Source organism: Nomascus leucogenys, chromosome 6 (genome assembly GCF_006542625.1).
Source record: "Nomascus leucogenys isolate Asia chromosome 6, Asia_NLE_v1, whole genome shotgun sequence".
Classification (NCBI taxonomy): domain Eukaryota; kingdom Metazoa; phylum Chordata; class Mammalia; order Primates; family Hylobatidae; genus Nomascus; species Nomascus leucogenys.
This window is the reverse complement of record NC_044386.1, coordinates 104,281,315-104,297,072: the sequence shown is the minus strand read 5'-3', so window position 1 is coordinate 104,297,072 and position 15,758 is coordinate 104,281,315. Positions and strand designations below refer to the sequence as shown.

The following is a 15,758-nucleotide window of genomic DNA, read 5'->3' as shown; positions in this document are numbered from 1 at the left end:
TTGAGTTGAAATAGCTAAAAGAGAAAGCTATTTTCCATTGTTCTTAGACTAAAATACGTATTCTTCTGGAAAAAAAAAAAAAAAGAAATGAGAACTAATCTGGTATGTAACATTCAACACTCAAAAAAATAGAATCCAGTGTTGGAAAGTGCCTGAACAACACTGGGATCTGAACAGCCTCCCAGTGAAATTTAGGCATCTTTTTTCATACATCAAATCCCAGATCTGCACAACTACAGCAACTCTTCATTTGGATCCGTAACTGTACCACTGTTGACATTTTTTTGCCTGAACCTCTCCAAATAAATAAAAACATGTAAGAACACAACTCTATCTTTCAGATTATATTACAGAGCTGATCTGCTAAAGAATCTGGTAATCATTTTTTTACCATCTAATTGAGTTTCATATTGCCTACAAGCAAGAATATTGTAAAATGTAAAACACTTTAAAATGTTTTAAAATATTTCAGAATTTAGGATTTTTACTTAACATCTTGAAGTTACTACCTAAAAGCTGGAAAGAGTTGACTTTAGGACCACTAACACAAATCAGCCAAACACTAAGGGACAAGGTAACCAGCACCTCATCACCTGACCACTCCTCCACCTCAAAGCTTTTATATCCACTCTCAATTTAATACCTCTTTGATTTTCCTGTTAACTCAAGATAGTAAAGCAATATTTGAAGCTTGGTATATATAAGACACTCTGCTAAGTTCTTCACATTGTCTTAATTCATTCTTATAAAATCTCTTTAAAGAATGTACTAGCACTACCCTTGTTTTACACATGAGAAAAATGAGGTGTGGGGAGCATAAGTAATTTGCCTAGAGTTACAGAGCTGGAAGAGCTAAGGTATGAATGTAAAGAGTTCAGCTCCCAGACTGAAGTTCGTAATCACTGTATTGGGATAAACAAAGGGATATTTTAGATTTTCCTGATATACCTTGTTCCTCAATTTATAGCAAATTAGGCTTCTAAACAATGTTATAATGTTGCTTGCCCTAGAGTGGGCATGAGCCTCTACACCATCACTGTGAATGTCTGAGAAGTAATACATTTATGGTTATTCCATTCTCTGGAATCACAATGCAGCAGCGATTATTTTTAAAATGCTGATTATTCACTAACTATGACCTTTCTCTCTCAGTATCACCAGAAGAACCAATAGCTGCTTACCAACTTGATAAGGAAAAGAGAAAAGTGATGATGATGATCTGGCCTGGTCCTGGGGCAACAGATAAAAGCTAAAAACACAGGTTCTAAAAGCATGTGTGGATTTGAATGTGGGATCTTTTCATTTGTTAGCTCTTTGACCTAGTGCAAGTATTTAAACCCTCAAAGCCTTGCTTTTTCACCTGCAAAATGTGGATAACAACAGCACTACTCACACAGGTATTATAAATATTAGGCCAATGTACATAAGGCCAGCAAGCATGACGCCCCGTATATGGTAGGTATTCAAATGCTAGTTGTTATACATAATGATTAGGATAAGAATGAAGAAGGCCAAAGAGTAACTGTCTGACATGTTAAAACAGAACAAAAGGCAGAAACGCTACCAAGACCCACAGTATCACTCCAACCACAAGAGTAGAAATGACTAAAACTTCAAGACAGCTTAGCTGTACAGGTGGTTCAGTGAAGTACAACATACAGCCTTTAAGAAACAAACCCACCGCCAGCCACTAGCATTCCAATCACTCACATCCCCGATGGGAAAGATTAAGTCACATAATCTCTCTCTACAATTGAAGAGAAAGTGTCAGCTTATTTCTATTCAGCTAACAGTGTTTACAACTTCAACTAATTTCTAACTGCTTAGGAAAGACAAGTTAACTAACTAAATTTTTACTACTATAAGGCAGATAATAACTTGAAAGTAGGAGCCAGTAAAACACTGCCAAGAAGAGGTTGTATTCAACCTGCTACAATGATTAAGACATGTAATTAGCCCATTACAGTAAACAATGGTGCCCTTATTAAGGATAAACTTTACCCCAGTGTGCCTCCAAAATACAGATTTAAATTACAGGGTCCATATTAATGAGACTTTACAGAATATGACGAGGCATTCTATTAAATACAAAAGTTTAGTCCAAAAGATATGCGAATAAATGAAGCCTACTTTACTAGATTCTACAATTAATTCCAAGACAGACTGAATTTACTTCCATACTGGACATTCTGCCTAAATCCATTACAGATTACATTCACAGATCCACTAACTAAACATGTTGAATGAGCCAAAAGGCACCCAAGTTCCATTATTCCCACTTCAGAGTAAAGTGCAGGGGAAAATGCAACGGAATATTCAAAAGATAAAAACAAACATGCTTTGGAGAACTAAAGAAATTATCCTTGATAGCATAAATCCCAGTGCATATCAGCATCACAGATTGCTGCGCTACCCTAGACCTACTGAATTAAAATCTCTCCAGGATATTCTCATCCAGAGCCCGGACTGAGAATAGCCTCCCTGTTATAACTATGCAGATTTGTGCTCTCTTCCCCACTCTGAACAGCCAATGGTTTGGTTTTTGGTTGGCTGGTTGGTTGGCTGGTTGATCTATGGCCTTGTGGCACTTATCATACTCACCAATTATGTGCACACTTTAACTCCCAAACCGAATCCTAAATTTCCTGAAGGCCAGAGGGAGGTTACTATTTTCTTAGGCACCTAGGACCAAATCATGTCAACAAAGAGTACTATAGCAGATATTCAACTAATACAGAAAATTAGTCCAATCAAGATAGAATTTTAAGAAATAGTTTAGGGAATTACTTCCATTGCTGCACAGAGGTAGTCAGGCCTCTCTCTGACTCTTCCCTACCCTGAAAAACAGCTCCCAGATGGACCATTAGTCTTGCACGAGAGAAATGAAGGGAGATTATCTGGGAAAACTGCTAGAAGTAACACATGATTCCAAATTAGGAACTCAAGATAATTAAGAACTCAAGAACATATGCTAGGAAAAACAGATTGGGGGCCCAAGAGGTGTAAAAGTAAATAATTAGGTAGAAAAATGGTAGTAGTTAGGCCATTCTAAAGTAAGAGAGTAATATCGTTTGTCTTTTGTGGTCATAAAAGTCATACAAGATCTTTTCAGTCAAGATTTCAGCTCCACTAGCTATATAACATTACTTTATGCACGTACCACAGTTTCTTCATCTGTAAGTGGGGTAAGAACACCACTATAAGGTAAGGAAAAACAAAATCTACATTGTAAAGCACTTGTTCATTGTCTGGCACATCCTAAGTGTTCAATAAAGATTAATTCCCTTCCTCTCCAGGTGGAAACTCAGAAGGTAAGATAACGAAAATAATGATTATCTGGTAGAAAAGTGGTGGATGGTCATTCTAATACCATTTTTAACTGTGTGCTTTCTCAGCGGTGTTTTTGTTTTTCCTGTAGACAACCCATAGTACTACCGACAGCTACCATCTCTGATATGCAAGATCACCAGAAAGCCAAAAGTGAGTGTAAGGCCAAGAAATTTTATATGTCCTTGTTAGAAACAAGACATTAGTAGCATGGGTACAAACCCCCAGCCACTTTGAAAAACAAGGAGAAAACGTATTCTGAGGCTTGGGGTGAAACTTTGCAAGAGGTCTGGGAAACAGCTTCCAGCCTTCACAGCTTTAAATAAGGGTAAGGCCAGGTGAGGTGGCTCATGCCTGTAATCCCAGCACTTTGGGAGGCCAAGGCAGGCAGATCACCTAAGGTGGAGGGTTTGAGACCAGCCTGACCAACATGGAGAAACCCCGCCTCTATTGAAAATACAAAATTAGCCAGGCGTGGTGGCGCATGCCTGTAATCCCAGCTGCTGGGGAGGCTGAGGCAGGAGAATCACTTGAACCCAGGAGGCGGAGGTTGCGGTGAGCCAAGATCGCACCATTGTACTCCAGCCTGGGCAACAAGAGAAAAACTCTGTCTCAACCAATCAATCAATAAAGGTACCATGGCCTGATCAGGCCTAGGAAAGTAAAGGTGTCACTGTGATCTTTATACAGGAGGAAAAGCAAGAGAATTACATTAAGAAAAACAGGCAAAAAACCAGACTTGTTCATGTGGCCAGGAAGAACACTTGAAGTCAAATATAGTGAGCACCTGGAGAACCTGGAGGGTTCTGGTTTCAAATAGTTCTCAGGAGTGTAAGTTGGACAGTAAGCTCCAGTTTGTCAGTGTTCCTCTGAAAACTGGTGATGCAGGACTAAACACATTTGATACTTCAAATATTCTGCTGTTGTTGCCTTCCCTAACAGGCCACCCCTTTCTCCTTGTTTTGACATACTTTTATTATTGTAATTCAAGATCAACTTAGCAACTCTGACAGCCATGTCACTTATGACTAACATAAGCTTATTATGGTCAACTAAATGCTCCACTTAAACCAAGATTTCCTTCATCTATATTTCCATAACTGGTTTTCTAGACCCCAATGCAGGTCCTTAGAATTAATACTATAATTGGCCTTATCAGAGTTGCCTCTTTAGCCCTCAAATTCCTCATCAATAAAATGAACAAACTTGACGAGATAATTTCAATGGTTTCTTCCCGCTTTAAAACTACAGTCTAGCATTTACCAAACATACGTGGTTAACGTTTTACTTTTAAAGCATGTGTGTGCGCGCGCACACACAACTACAAACTTGCCTAGAGGAGTCGATAGACTTGCATACCACTCATACTCCCATCATAAAAGTGCTCTATCAAGCGTTTAGGATAACACAGTCCTCTCAAAACATCAGGTACTAGGAGAAGGAAGGAGAAAAAAATCTCAAAATTTCTAGTAACTAGTGTTGTTTATTCCCATGAAATACAGACAGAAGACCTGGACAAATTAAGAACAAGGTTTCAATTCTTATAAACCAGAAAACAATACTAATGAGGTTGTGTGGAAACAGTACTTCAGACATGTATAACTTAAAATCTCTAGTCAACACAACTATATACCAATGATGGCCACAAGAATTACATGGAAATAATTCTTGAGATGTTTATGAAGGAAAGGATATCATCAGAAAATACATTGCACTGCACTGTCTTTTAAAAAATACTGCAGAGAGATAGGGTAATGGCTAGAATCTCTCTCTACTTAGGATCTTAAATGACAAAGTAACTGAGCAGAAACTGTGCTAGACAAATAAACCTCAACAACTATCACATACCATCTTCCAACAAGTTTTTCCTGAATGACACTGAGAACCAAGAATATTTTCTCTCATTTACATTTTTATGATCATTTGGTTTTCTTTATAAGACCACATGTGAAAATACACTTTAAATATGTGCAACTGTGTCAGTTATAACCAAAAAAAATCAAAAAACAAAAATTTATCCGCAGACTGTGCTACCTCAATATTCAGGTGAATTTGCATACACACAAACTCATTCTCCTAGATTTCTACCTATTTTTGTTTTAGATGATCCTAAACAGTAATCACAGAGCCCACTAAACAGTAAAGGCTCACTCGCACTTGCACACAATGGGAGATGACTGAGTTCTTGCCCCAGTCACTGAACACTGCTTCTTTGTCAACTTTCCTAATTAGCACTTGGCTCATTAATTCAAGGTCTCGTAATACAGTGACACCTTACATTTAGACTAAGCAAAGGACCCATTAGTATTAATGACTAAACCAATATAAAATATTTTAAAGAAGATTTCCATAACATACAGAATCCTGATTAAGAGCCAAAACTTGATATTACAGAATGAACCAAGGATTATCCTATGCAAAGTTCTTCTGGATGAATTAGTCCTTCACCAATATTGCCATTGCTCAAGTATTTTTGGAGCTTCTTTTTCACAAGAATCTTCAAAAATAGCATTAGAAAGGCATTACTTTATAGATGTCTCTTTTCTTTCTTCACATAAAACAAATACTTCGCAACCTGATAAGGAGTCTTTTTTTTTTTTTAAACCAATCTTGTTTCTGAGTATCTTTTGGGCTATTTTTAAAAACCAAAAACCTCATCTGCTCAAGAAAACTTATCTACCCCACCAATTAACAACAGTACTTTCAAAAAAAGTCTTGCCCTAATTCCCACAGTAATGGAAAGAGGATAATTAAGTCCTATCTGATGTAAGTTCTTTTTTTTTTTGAGACAGTCTCACTCTGTCGCCCAGGCTGGAGTGCAGTGGCACAATCTCAACTCACTGCAACCTCCACCTCCTGGGTTCAAGCGATTCTCCTGTCTCAGCCTCCCGGGTAGATGGGATTACAGGCACGTGCCACCACACCGGCTGATTTTTTATATTTTTGGTAGAGAAGAGGTTTCACCATGTTGGCCAGGCTAGTCTTGAACTCCTGACCTCAAGTGATCTGCCCACCTCGGCCTTCCAAAGTGCTGGGATTACAGGTGTGAGCCACTAGGACCGGCCTCTAGTGTAAGTTCTTAGAGGAATCTTAAAATGAAAAATTAGTTTGACATTCCCAAAACTGTTTTCCAAGAACCAAAAGGTTTTATCTTATATAAACACACCTAGAAAATTGTAATTTATAACCAGGCTTTTTATACATAACAAAAAGGTAATCTCAATAAAAATAAATAATAAACATGAATACAGGCATATCTCATTTTAATGCATTTCACTTTATTACACTTCAAAGATATAGATTTTTAACATATTGAAGGTTTGTGGCAACCCTACATCAAGCAAGTCTATCAGCACCATTTTTCCAAAACACATGTGGCTCACTTCATGCCTCTGTGTCACGTTTTGGTAATGCTCACAATATTTCAAACATCTTCATTATTATATCTGTTATGGTAATCTGTGATCATTGATCTTTTATGTTTTTTATGTTACTATTGTAATTGTTTTAGGGCACCACCAACTGTGCCCACAGAAGACAGCAAACTAAATAAATGTTGTCTATGTTCTAACTGCTCCACCAACTTGCTGCTACCCCATCTCTCTCCCTCTTTTGAGTCTCCCTATTCCCTGAGACATGGTAATATTGAAATGAGACCAATGAATAACCCCACGATGGCTTCTAAGTGTTCAAGTGAAAAGGAAGAATCACACATCTCTCACTTTAACTCAAAAGCTAGAAACAATTAAGCTTAGCAAGGAAGGCATGTCAAAAGCTGAGACAGGCAGAAAGCTGGGCCTCTTGCAACAAACAGCCAAGTTGTGAATGCAAAGGAAAAGTTCTTGCAGAAAATTTAAAGTGTTATTCCAGTGAGCACATAAATAGTAAGAAAGCACAATAGCCTTATTATTATTAACAAATTAACAATATGAAAGCTTGAGTGGTCTGGATAGAAGATCAAGCCAGCCACAGCATTCCCTTAAACCAAAGGCCAATCCAGAGCAAGGCCCTAAATAATCTCTTCAGTTCTATGAAGGCTGAGACAGGTGAAGAAGCTGTAGAAGAAAAGCTAGCAAGCTAGCAGAGCCTGGTTCATGAGGTTTAAGGACAAGAAGCTATCTCCATAACATAAAAGTGCACTACGAACCAGCAAGTGCTGACACAGAAGCTGCAGCAAGTTATCCAGATAATCTAGACAAATGATGAAAGTAGCTACACTAAACAACAGATTTTCAGTGTAGACAAAACAGCCTTATACTGGAAGAAGACGCCATCTAGGACTTCCATAGCTAGAGAGGGAAAGTCAATGCCTGGCTTCAAAACCTCAAAGGACAAGCTGACTCTCTTGCTAGGGGCTAATGCGGCTGATGACTTTAAGTTGAAGCCAATGCTCATTTACCATTCTAAAAATTCTAGAGCCCATAAGAATTATGCTAAGCCTACTCTGTGTTTCCATAACTAGAACAAAACCTGGACAGAACATCTGTTTATAGCATGGTTTAATAAATATTTTAAGGTCACTGTTGTGACCTACTGCCCAGAAAAAAAAGACTCCTGCTCACTGACAATGCACCTGGGTCACCCAAGAGCTATGACGGACATGAACAAGGAGGTTAATGTTGTTTTCATGCCTGCTAACGCACTTGCTTTCTTCAGCCCACTGATCCAGAAGTAAGTTTGACTTTCAAGTCTTATTATTTAAGAAACTAATTTCATAATCCTAGACCTGCCATCCATCCTCTGATGAATCTGGGCAAAGCCAATTGAAAACCTTCTGCAAAGGATTCACCATTCTAGATGCCATCAAGAACATTCACAATTCATGGGAGAACATCAAAATATCAACATTAACAGGAGTTTTGGAAGAAGTTGATTCCAGCTCTGATGGATGACTTGGAGGGGTTCCAGACTTCAATGGAGGAAGTCACTGGACATGTGGTGGAAACAGCAAGACAATTAGAATTGGAAGTGGAGCCTGAAGATATGACTGAATTCCTGCAATCTCATGATAAAACTTGAACAGATGGCAGGTTGCTTCTTATGGAATGAGCAAAGAAAGTAGTTTCTAGACATGGAATCTACTCTTGGTGCAGATGCTGTGCATTGTTGAAATGACAACAAAGGATTTAGAATATTACATAAACTTAGTTGATCAACTATGATCAACTAGCAGCAGGGTTGGAGAGGAGTGACTCCAATTTTGAAATGAGTTTCTACTGTGGGCAAAATGCTATCCAACAGCATCACATGTTACAGAGAAATCTTTCGTCAAGGAAGAGTCAATCAATGCAGCAAACTTCACTGTTGTCTTATTTTAAGAAATTGCCTAAGCTGCTCCAATCTTCAGCAACCATCACCTGATCAGTCAGTCAAATACACCTATTTGTATTCAAATAGGTCACTTCTATACTGGCCATGCAACTATTTTTCACAACCAGAAAATACCATATTAATAAGTCACCTATTTTACTGCAGAACATCTGCATTGCTGAGATGGGTTTGCTGCCAAAATGAGAAATTGTACACTAACAGCAACTCCTATTCATGAGAGAGTTGGGTTGGCTTTTCTTTCCTAATTTAGAATCATATGCAGGTATGCACAGAGAAGGATGCAACACCTCATTTGGTTTGGTTTGGTTAGGGTAGGGTAAACAAGGTAAGTTCTTTCTTAAACTGCTCCATTATTAAAACAAAACAAAAAAACCTCTGTTCAAATTATGAGAAGAGTTAAGTCCAAACTAACCAATTACATTACTTCCTTAAAGATTAGTCAAAATGGTGCATAACTTGAAAACTGAAGACAGTACTTCCCCAGTCATAAGGACAAAGTTTTCTCAGGGCTCCAAGCCTTTCCTACCTTAACTCCAAGCCTTTCCTCCCCTTTCCCCTGCTAACTGTTCCTCATCTTACAGAACATGATCATGTAACCATCATCTTCTTCATGAAACAATCCCCTAATTCTCTCAACTCACTCTAAACTGGGCCAGATAGCCTTCCTCTCTGCTCTCTAACGCACACCTCAAATCTCTTAACAGCACCTCCATACTGTAATTGTTGGTTTCCTAGTGTGTCCTCTCCTACCAACATATAAGCTCTCTAAAGGTCCTAAATATGTACATACCCAGGCTCATGCCTGTAATCCCAGCACTTTGGGAGGCTGAGGTGGGCGGATCACCTGAGGTCAGGAGTTCAAGACCAGCCTGGCCAACAAGGTGAAACCTCATCTCTACTAAAAATACAAAAACTAGCCAGGCATGGTGGTGTGTGCCTGTAATCCCAGCTACTCGGGAGGCTGAGGCAGGAGAATCGCTTGAACCCAGGAGGTGGAGGTTGCAGTGAGCTGAGATCGTATCACTGCACTCCAGCCTGGAGCGAGACTCCGTCTCAAAAAACAAAACAAACAAAATATGTACATACCCAGGACCAGACATACTAGTTGGTACATGGTAATTATTCAAATGACTCGGGATAAATCTCTGCCAAGAGAGATCATGATAGAGCCCACCATCGTCTGTACTATTCACATCAATGCTCTATTTCCAGTAACAAAGACCTTTGGAATGCTGACATATACTGGAGCACCTACTTAAGTGCCAGGCAGTGAGTTTTAGGTACTGGATATATGAGACATAGAGCAGAGACCTCCCTTATGGAGCACAAATGGTGACATTATAAACCAAACTGCAAATGTTCCTTATGCAACATGGTGGAAATGCAGTTAACAATGCATATACACCAAAAAACAGCACATGGGAAAATAAACTTTTAGTAGAAAATGAAAAACAATAATAAGCCTACAAAGTAGAAAGTCCCTTCTGTCGCCTTTCTTGGACCTGTGAAAGGTTGTAACTCATTAACAGAGGAGGAAGGGCCTTTGCTTCTTCCAAATATATTATGAAAATCTAGACAAGAGTGAATATTAGAGAGAAGGGCAAAGAAAAAAAATACAAAGTTGAGAGTATACACAGGCGCACGCGCGCACACACACGCACACACACACAGCCATCAAAACATTTGCTACTGTCCTGCAACCTCTCAAATCAAATATTGGGCTTTCATTCTGACAGTGCCAGAAATGATCAAATGTTTCCTGCCATTTATTCCACTTCCTGTGCTCTAATTAAACCCCCTTTAATATCTTTCTCAAAAACGCCATGAGAGCCAGTGAAGACTTTCTCAATACAGCAAATAACCAGAGAGGGAGAATTATTCAGCTAGGAGGGGTAATGGAGTAAGAGACCCACTCCAGCTGTTCCACAAGTTCAAATGTACAGATAAGCTTCCATCTATTTTTAGTTTTTGCTTTGCTCACCCTTTGAGAATGACTAGTACACCATAAGAACACTAAAGCAACATTCTCCCTTAATTTATTCTAATTATATGTGCCTTGGACTGTTTTGACACCTGGAGATTTCACAAAATAGTTGCTTGTTTTCTCTGAGACTGTCACCATTTTCTAAAACTTGAGAAACTAGGCATGAAACAAAATCACTGCCTGCATTTCTAAGTCATCATCCATCTGCACCTCTGTTTAATAAAAGTCTATATATTGGAAATAGTTCTCAGACCTCCACATAATTCAACTGTCCTAATCTATAACTAGGAATGAACCACACTCCTTAAAATGCAGAATTCCAATTTTTTTTTAGAGAGACACGGTCTTGCCATGTTGCCCAGTCTGGCCTCAAACTTCTGGACTTAAGCAATCCTCCTACTTCAGCCTGTTAAGTATTCTCATTTTTAATGTAGTCATTTTAAATTTTTTCCAATAAAAAAGTAATAGCCCACATTTAAGAAAATATTGGGGGAAATTCTCTTTCAATATTTCAGCTTCCTTTCCCTATAATTCCAACCCATTCAGATAATTTCCCTTACATAAAATAGCTAGCTCTTGACCTTCTTCGAAAATGGGCCGCACGCTTTTACCCTTAGCAAAATTTTCTGGCATTACTCTCTGGTGAAATAAAGTACTCTTCCTCCTAATCCCAATTAGGTTAAGAGTTTTAAGTATCAACTTTCAATGAGTATTTGTCGTTTCTATCTCATGGTATGGTCAACTGATTGCTTCATATTGAATAAAAAGATAATCAGAATAATACCATACCCTGTATCCATTCTTTTCAAGCAGGAAAAATAAGAAATCAACTCCAAAGATGAATGAACAGACTGGTCTAGGGAAGCCATCAATCCTATCCAAAGTCATGGGCCAGATATCCCAAGAAGCTGTTTTGCAGCTCAGCAGACAAAACAAGTGACAACAGTCTACATCTTGAAGCCATCGCTGCTCTATCAGAACACTGTTTCAAGAGTCAGATTAAAAAAAAAACAAGTCAAATTCAGACACTTAAGCCTTCTAGAAATGACAGATGAATATGAAAGGTGTGCCTTCTTTCTCTCATCCTCTTCACTCTTTACAGCCTTATAGAGAAAATGAGGTACACAATTTCCCTTCTCTGTGCCCTACTTATCCTTAGATATTGACACTTACCAACAGAATAGATGACATACATATGTTGATTACCACTGACAAAAGGCATATACTATCTTTCAAGCTTTTTAAAAAAAGCTGTCATTATTTTGAAATGAGACATAAATGCTGGTTAACCATCTCTCTACAACCCCTCTCCACCCCCCCAACAAAAAAACTCACTAAACCTGGAAAATATTTTACTCTCCCTCCTCAACCCAAAAACTAGAATACCAAGAATCTTTTACTCTTAAATGATTAGGTAACTATATTTTCATCTATTTTGCAACTAAGCAATCCTATACATAATAATATCCAGGTCAATAGTGACATACAATTGTTTTCCAGAATGATACACAAATGTATCAGGGGCCATGTTACTTGTATGACTAAGCTCAGTCCAAAATGCAGATCAAGTTCATCAGCATGATCAGTGAGTCTTTACCAGGAATAGAAATGGGGCAACAAAAAGGCAACTCACAGAGTATCAAAAGGAGAGCATTTTATAAAGTGGCCCTGAGGCTGCCATAATTAAATCTCTCAGAACTACGCATTCTTTTAATGCATTCAAAGAAGTTTGCAAAGTACTTGCAAAGAAGTTTGAAAATTTTACAAATCCTATGATGATATGAGACAAAGATTATACTTAAAGCAAACAGTGTCCACTGTGGAATGTCCAAAAATATGCAAAGACTCTTCCCATCACCACCAAATTTTTCTGGAAATAATCGTTCTAATTAATGGTTCTGGAAATAATGGTTCTAATTAAACCCTTCAGGGTGGCATCCTTGAGCACAGAATCCATTTCTTATTTTAATATCTGAACATCTAAACAATGCCCAGCACACAGCAGGTACTATAAGCAGACTGCTGAATTTAATTATCTATACTTAAACCCATGTACAATATTTCAACTGTCTCCTTTTTGTGGTTAAAGTGGTCTTAGCCACTTGGGGTCTTTATTATTAATGATAACTATGTGATTGCATTCCTTATCTCTAGACTAAATGCAATTATTTGCCTTTTAAATACTACTTAAATATTTTATTTTAACCTACATCATCTCCTGTTAAGTAAAATTTTTAAATATGGGAAAGACAACCAAATATCTGCATTATGACAAGGCTACTTTATCACTTTTTGTCATGACTGATTTTATTAAACTAGTGGCTATAATTATATGCTACAAGCTTAAATAATTCAACAACATGCAAAACCAAAGTCTTGGTTTCTTTACTGCTTATAGTACTGGCCACTGCACAGGCATCAGGGCCACACAATCCCATTATAGAGCCACTAGCCACATCTCAATTTGGGTTAGCCACATTTCAACTTGAAGAAATGTGGCTAGCCTCAACTGAGATGTGCTATACATCTAAAATACACACACTGACTTTGAAGATGGTACAAAAGGCCAGCCATGGTGGCTCACACCTGTAATCCCAGCACTTTGGGAGGCCAAGATGGGAAGATCGTCTGGAGCCCAGGAGTTAGAGACCTGCCTGGGCAACAAAGTGAGACCCTGTCTCTACAGAACAAAATATAAAATAATTAGACAGGCATGGTGGCGCACGCCTGTAGTCCCAGCTACTCGGGAGGCTGAGGCAGGAGGGTCCCTTGAGCCCAGGAGATTGAGACTGCACTGATCTATGATCCTGCCACTGCACTCCAGCCTGGGCAACAGAGACAGACCCTATCTCAGAATAATAATAATAATAAATAATGAAGATGGTACAAAAAGAGAATGTAAAAATGTAAAATATCTCAATTTTATAATTACATTTAAAATGAACTTTTATATATTGAACTAAAATATTAAAATAAACTTCTCCTTTAATGTAGCAACCAGGAAATTTTAAATTACCTAGTGGCTGATATTATACTTCTACTGGACAGTACTGGACTGGAGCCAGACAAATCTAGGTTCAATTACCAGTACTAATAACTTCCTTGGTTTTGTGCTGCCTGATCAGCTGCTTAATACATGAGTTTCATTTCTCCATCTGTAAAACTAGAATAATGTCACCTTCTTCACTAGCTCCTGGTGAGGATTAATGAGCACTTAGAACATAATGGTTGGAATACAGCAAAAAATGGCAAAATGACAGTCATGTTTAATCGGCAAAAGAAAGATTACAAACTTTGCTCTCAAATAAGTATCTCACAAAGTTTATCAATGGGCTAACAACAGATTGTTCTTTTAACAATTCGTGACTTGTCGTTATATTGCAACATTTCCATTCCTAATACCCATTAATCATACTGATTAACTTGACTCTACAACCTTGAACAATACTACATTCCAGTAATTTCTGGTTAATTTTTACATAAACGAATATTTTCTAACTTAAACGCCCATTGCTCATACGCTATTTCGATTCTACCAAAAAGGACCAGCGAATATCAGAAAGATTCCTTTGGGTCATACATGCCAATTTTAAACTAAGACAAAGAAAAAGCAGTGAGGTCAAAAAGCAGTGAAGTCACCCATCCCTGAAAATGAGGTTTCTAAAATCTCAAAGTCTAAAAACTACTGGAAGCTCATCTGGCAGATATTAAAGGAAGCTGGTTCCTGCCTATGATAAACTATTAATATTTCTAATATCAATCCAAAACTTAGTATCAAACAATCAGAAAACAATAAAAGGCAAAGAAAAAAGTTACCTTTTATTCCTATGCTAGCAAGCTTTTAAGGGAAACTTAATGCAAAAAATCAGCTGTTCAAGTTAAGCATTAATTTTCTTTTGGAAAGGAATGAAACAAAGACAAACTAGTGAATAAAAATCCCGTATTTCATTTTGAAGCATAACACATTTATATTACTCTAATACATCAAACTCTACCAAGTAACAAATGTCAATCCTATAAATAATCATTTGTGGACATTACACATTACAGAACAATTTTAAGAACCCCAAATGTGTAAGAACCCCCAAAATTTGCTACCTTTTAATGGGCAGGGAAAAGGAGAAATGAACCACCGTAGGGAAACTATGGCCTTGCTGAAGAGTGGAATGGAGTGAACATACTGGTTTTCAGATGGGTCAGTTTTCAGCAGAATGACCTTAACACTATCTCTGACATTCAAACACACATAAAAATTCCATAATCATAATAGATGTGATTCAATACTTAACATATCCTGCAAGTTAAAGCAAATTATGCAGCTTCTCTCAAATTTCCTTTTGCCCACTAAAAACTAGTTAGCCATGGAAGAAATTAAGTACCTGAGACATACTCATTGATCACTGGAGTCCCAAAAATTATTGTAGCTACCAGTCATGTCCACGGGAATTAGTGCATAGAGGTATAAAATATGACTTTACATTGATGAAACTGATCATTTCTAAAGTGGCTTACCAGCAGGGAGGAAAAAAAACAGAATTAACAAAAGCACCAGTCCACCACAGTACCTGGCTACCCACAACCGAGTCTTGAACAAAATGTTACTCAGGCTGTTCACATAGCAGCCCCACTCCCAAGAAAGTACTGAAATAGGACATCATTATTTTTTAACTCCTTCCCCAAGAACCTAGCACACTGCTAAACATAAACTGCACAATGAATAGAGGTATTTAACTAAATATTATGTCTCCATTTATGCAAATACATAGTACAATAAACTCTGCAATTAAAAAAGAGTAACCTATTCTTTAATGCTCTCAAAATTTTAGAATGTCCTTCCCTCCTCGACTCCTCAAAGCAAATATAGTTGCTCCATACTTCTGTGCTCTCATCTCACTTCGTTTGAATCTTCCCATTGACATTTACCATACTGACTCATTATCCTTCTATTTACAAATTTGCCTTGATCCATGAAAATTGAGCTCAAGAGGTTATGCATACTGAACCACAGGGCTTTAAGTGCACCAGCTCTTTCATAAACCTCCCATTATTTTTTAGAAGCTAATCATCAATATACAAATCTCATTTTTTTATTAGCACAAACACATTTATTTATTAA

General features: G+C 37.8%; 1 protein-coding gene across 1 annotated transcript in view; it reads right to left on the bottom strand.

Annotated features, from left to right (window-relative positions):
* The window catches only part of AKAP13 (A-kinase anchoring protein 13), a 335,978-nt gene that overhangs the window by 286,493 nt on the left and 33,727 nt on the right, over positions 1 to 15,758 (bottom strand). The window lies entirely within an intron of this gene.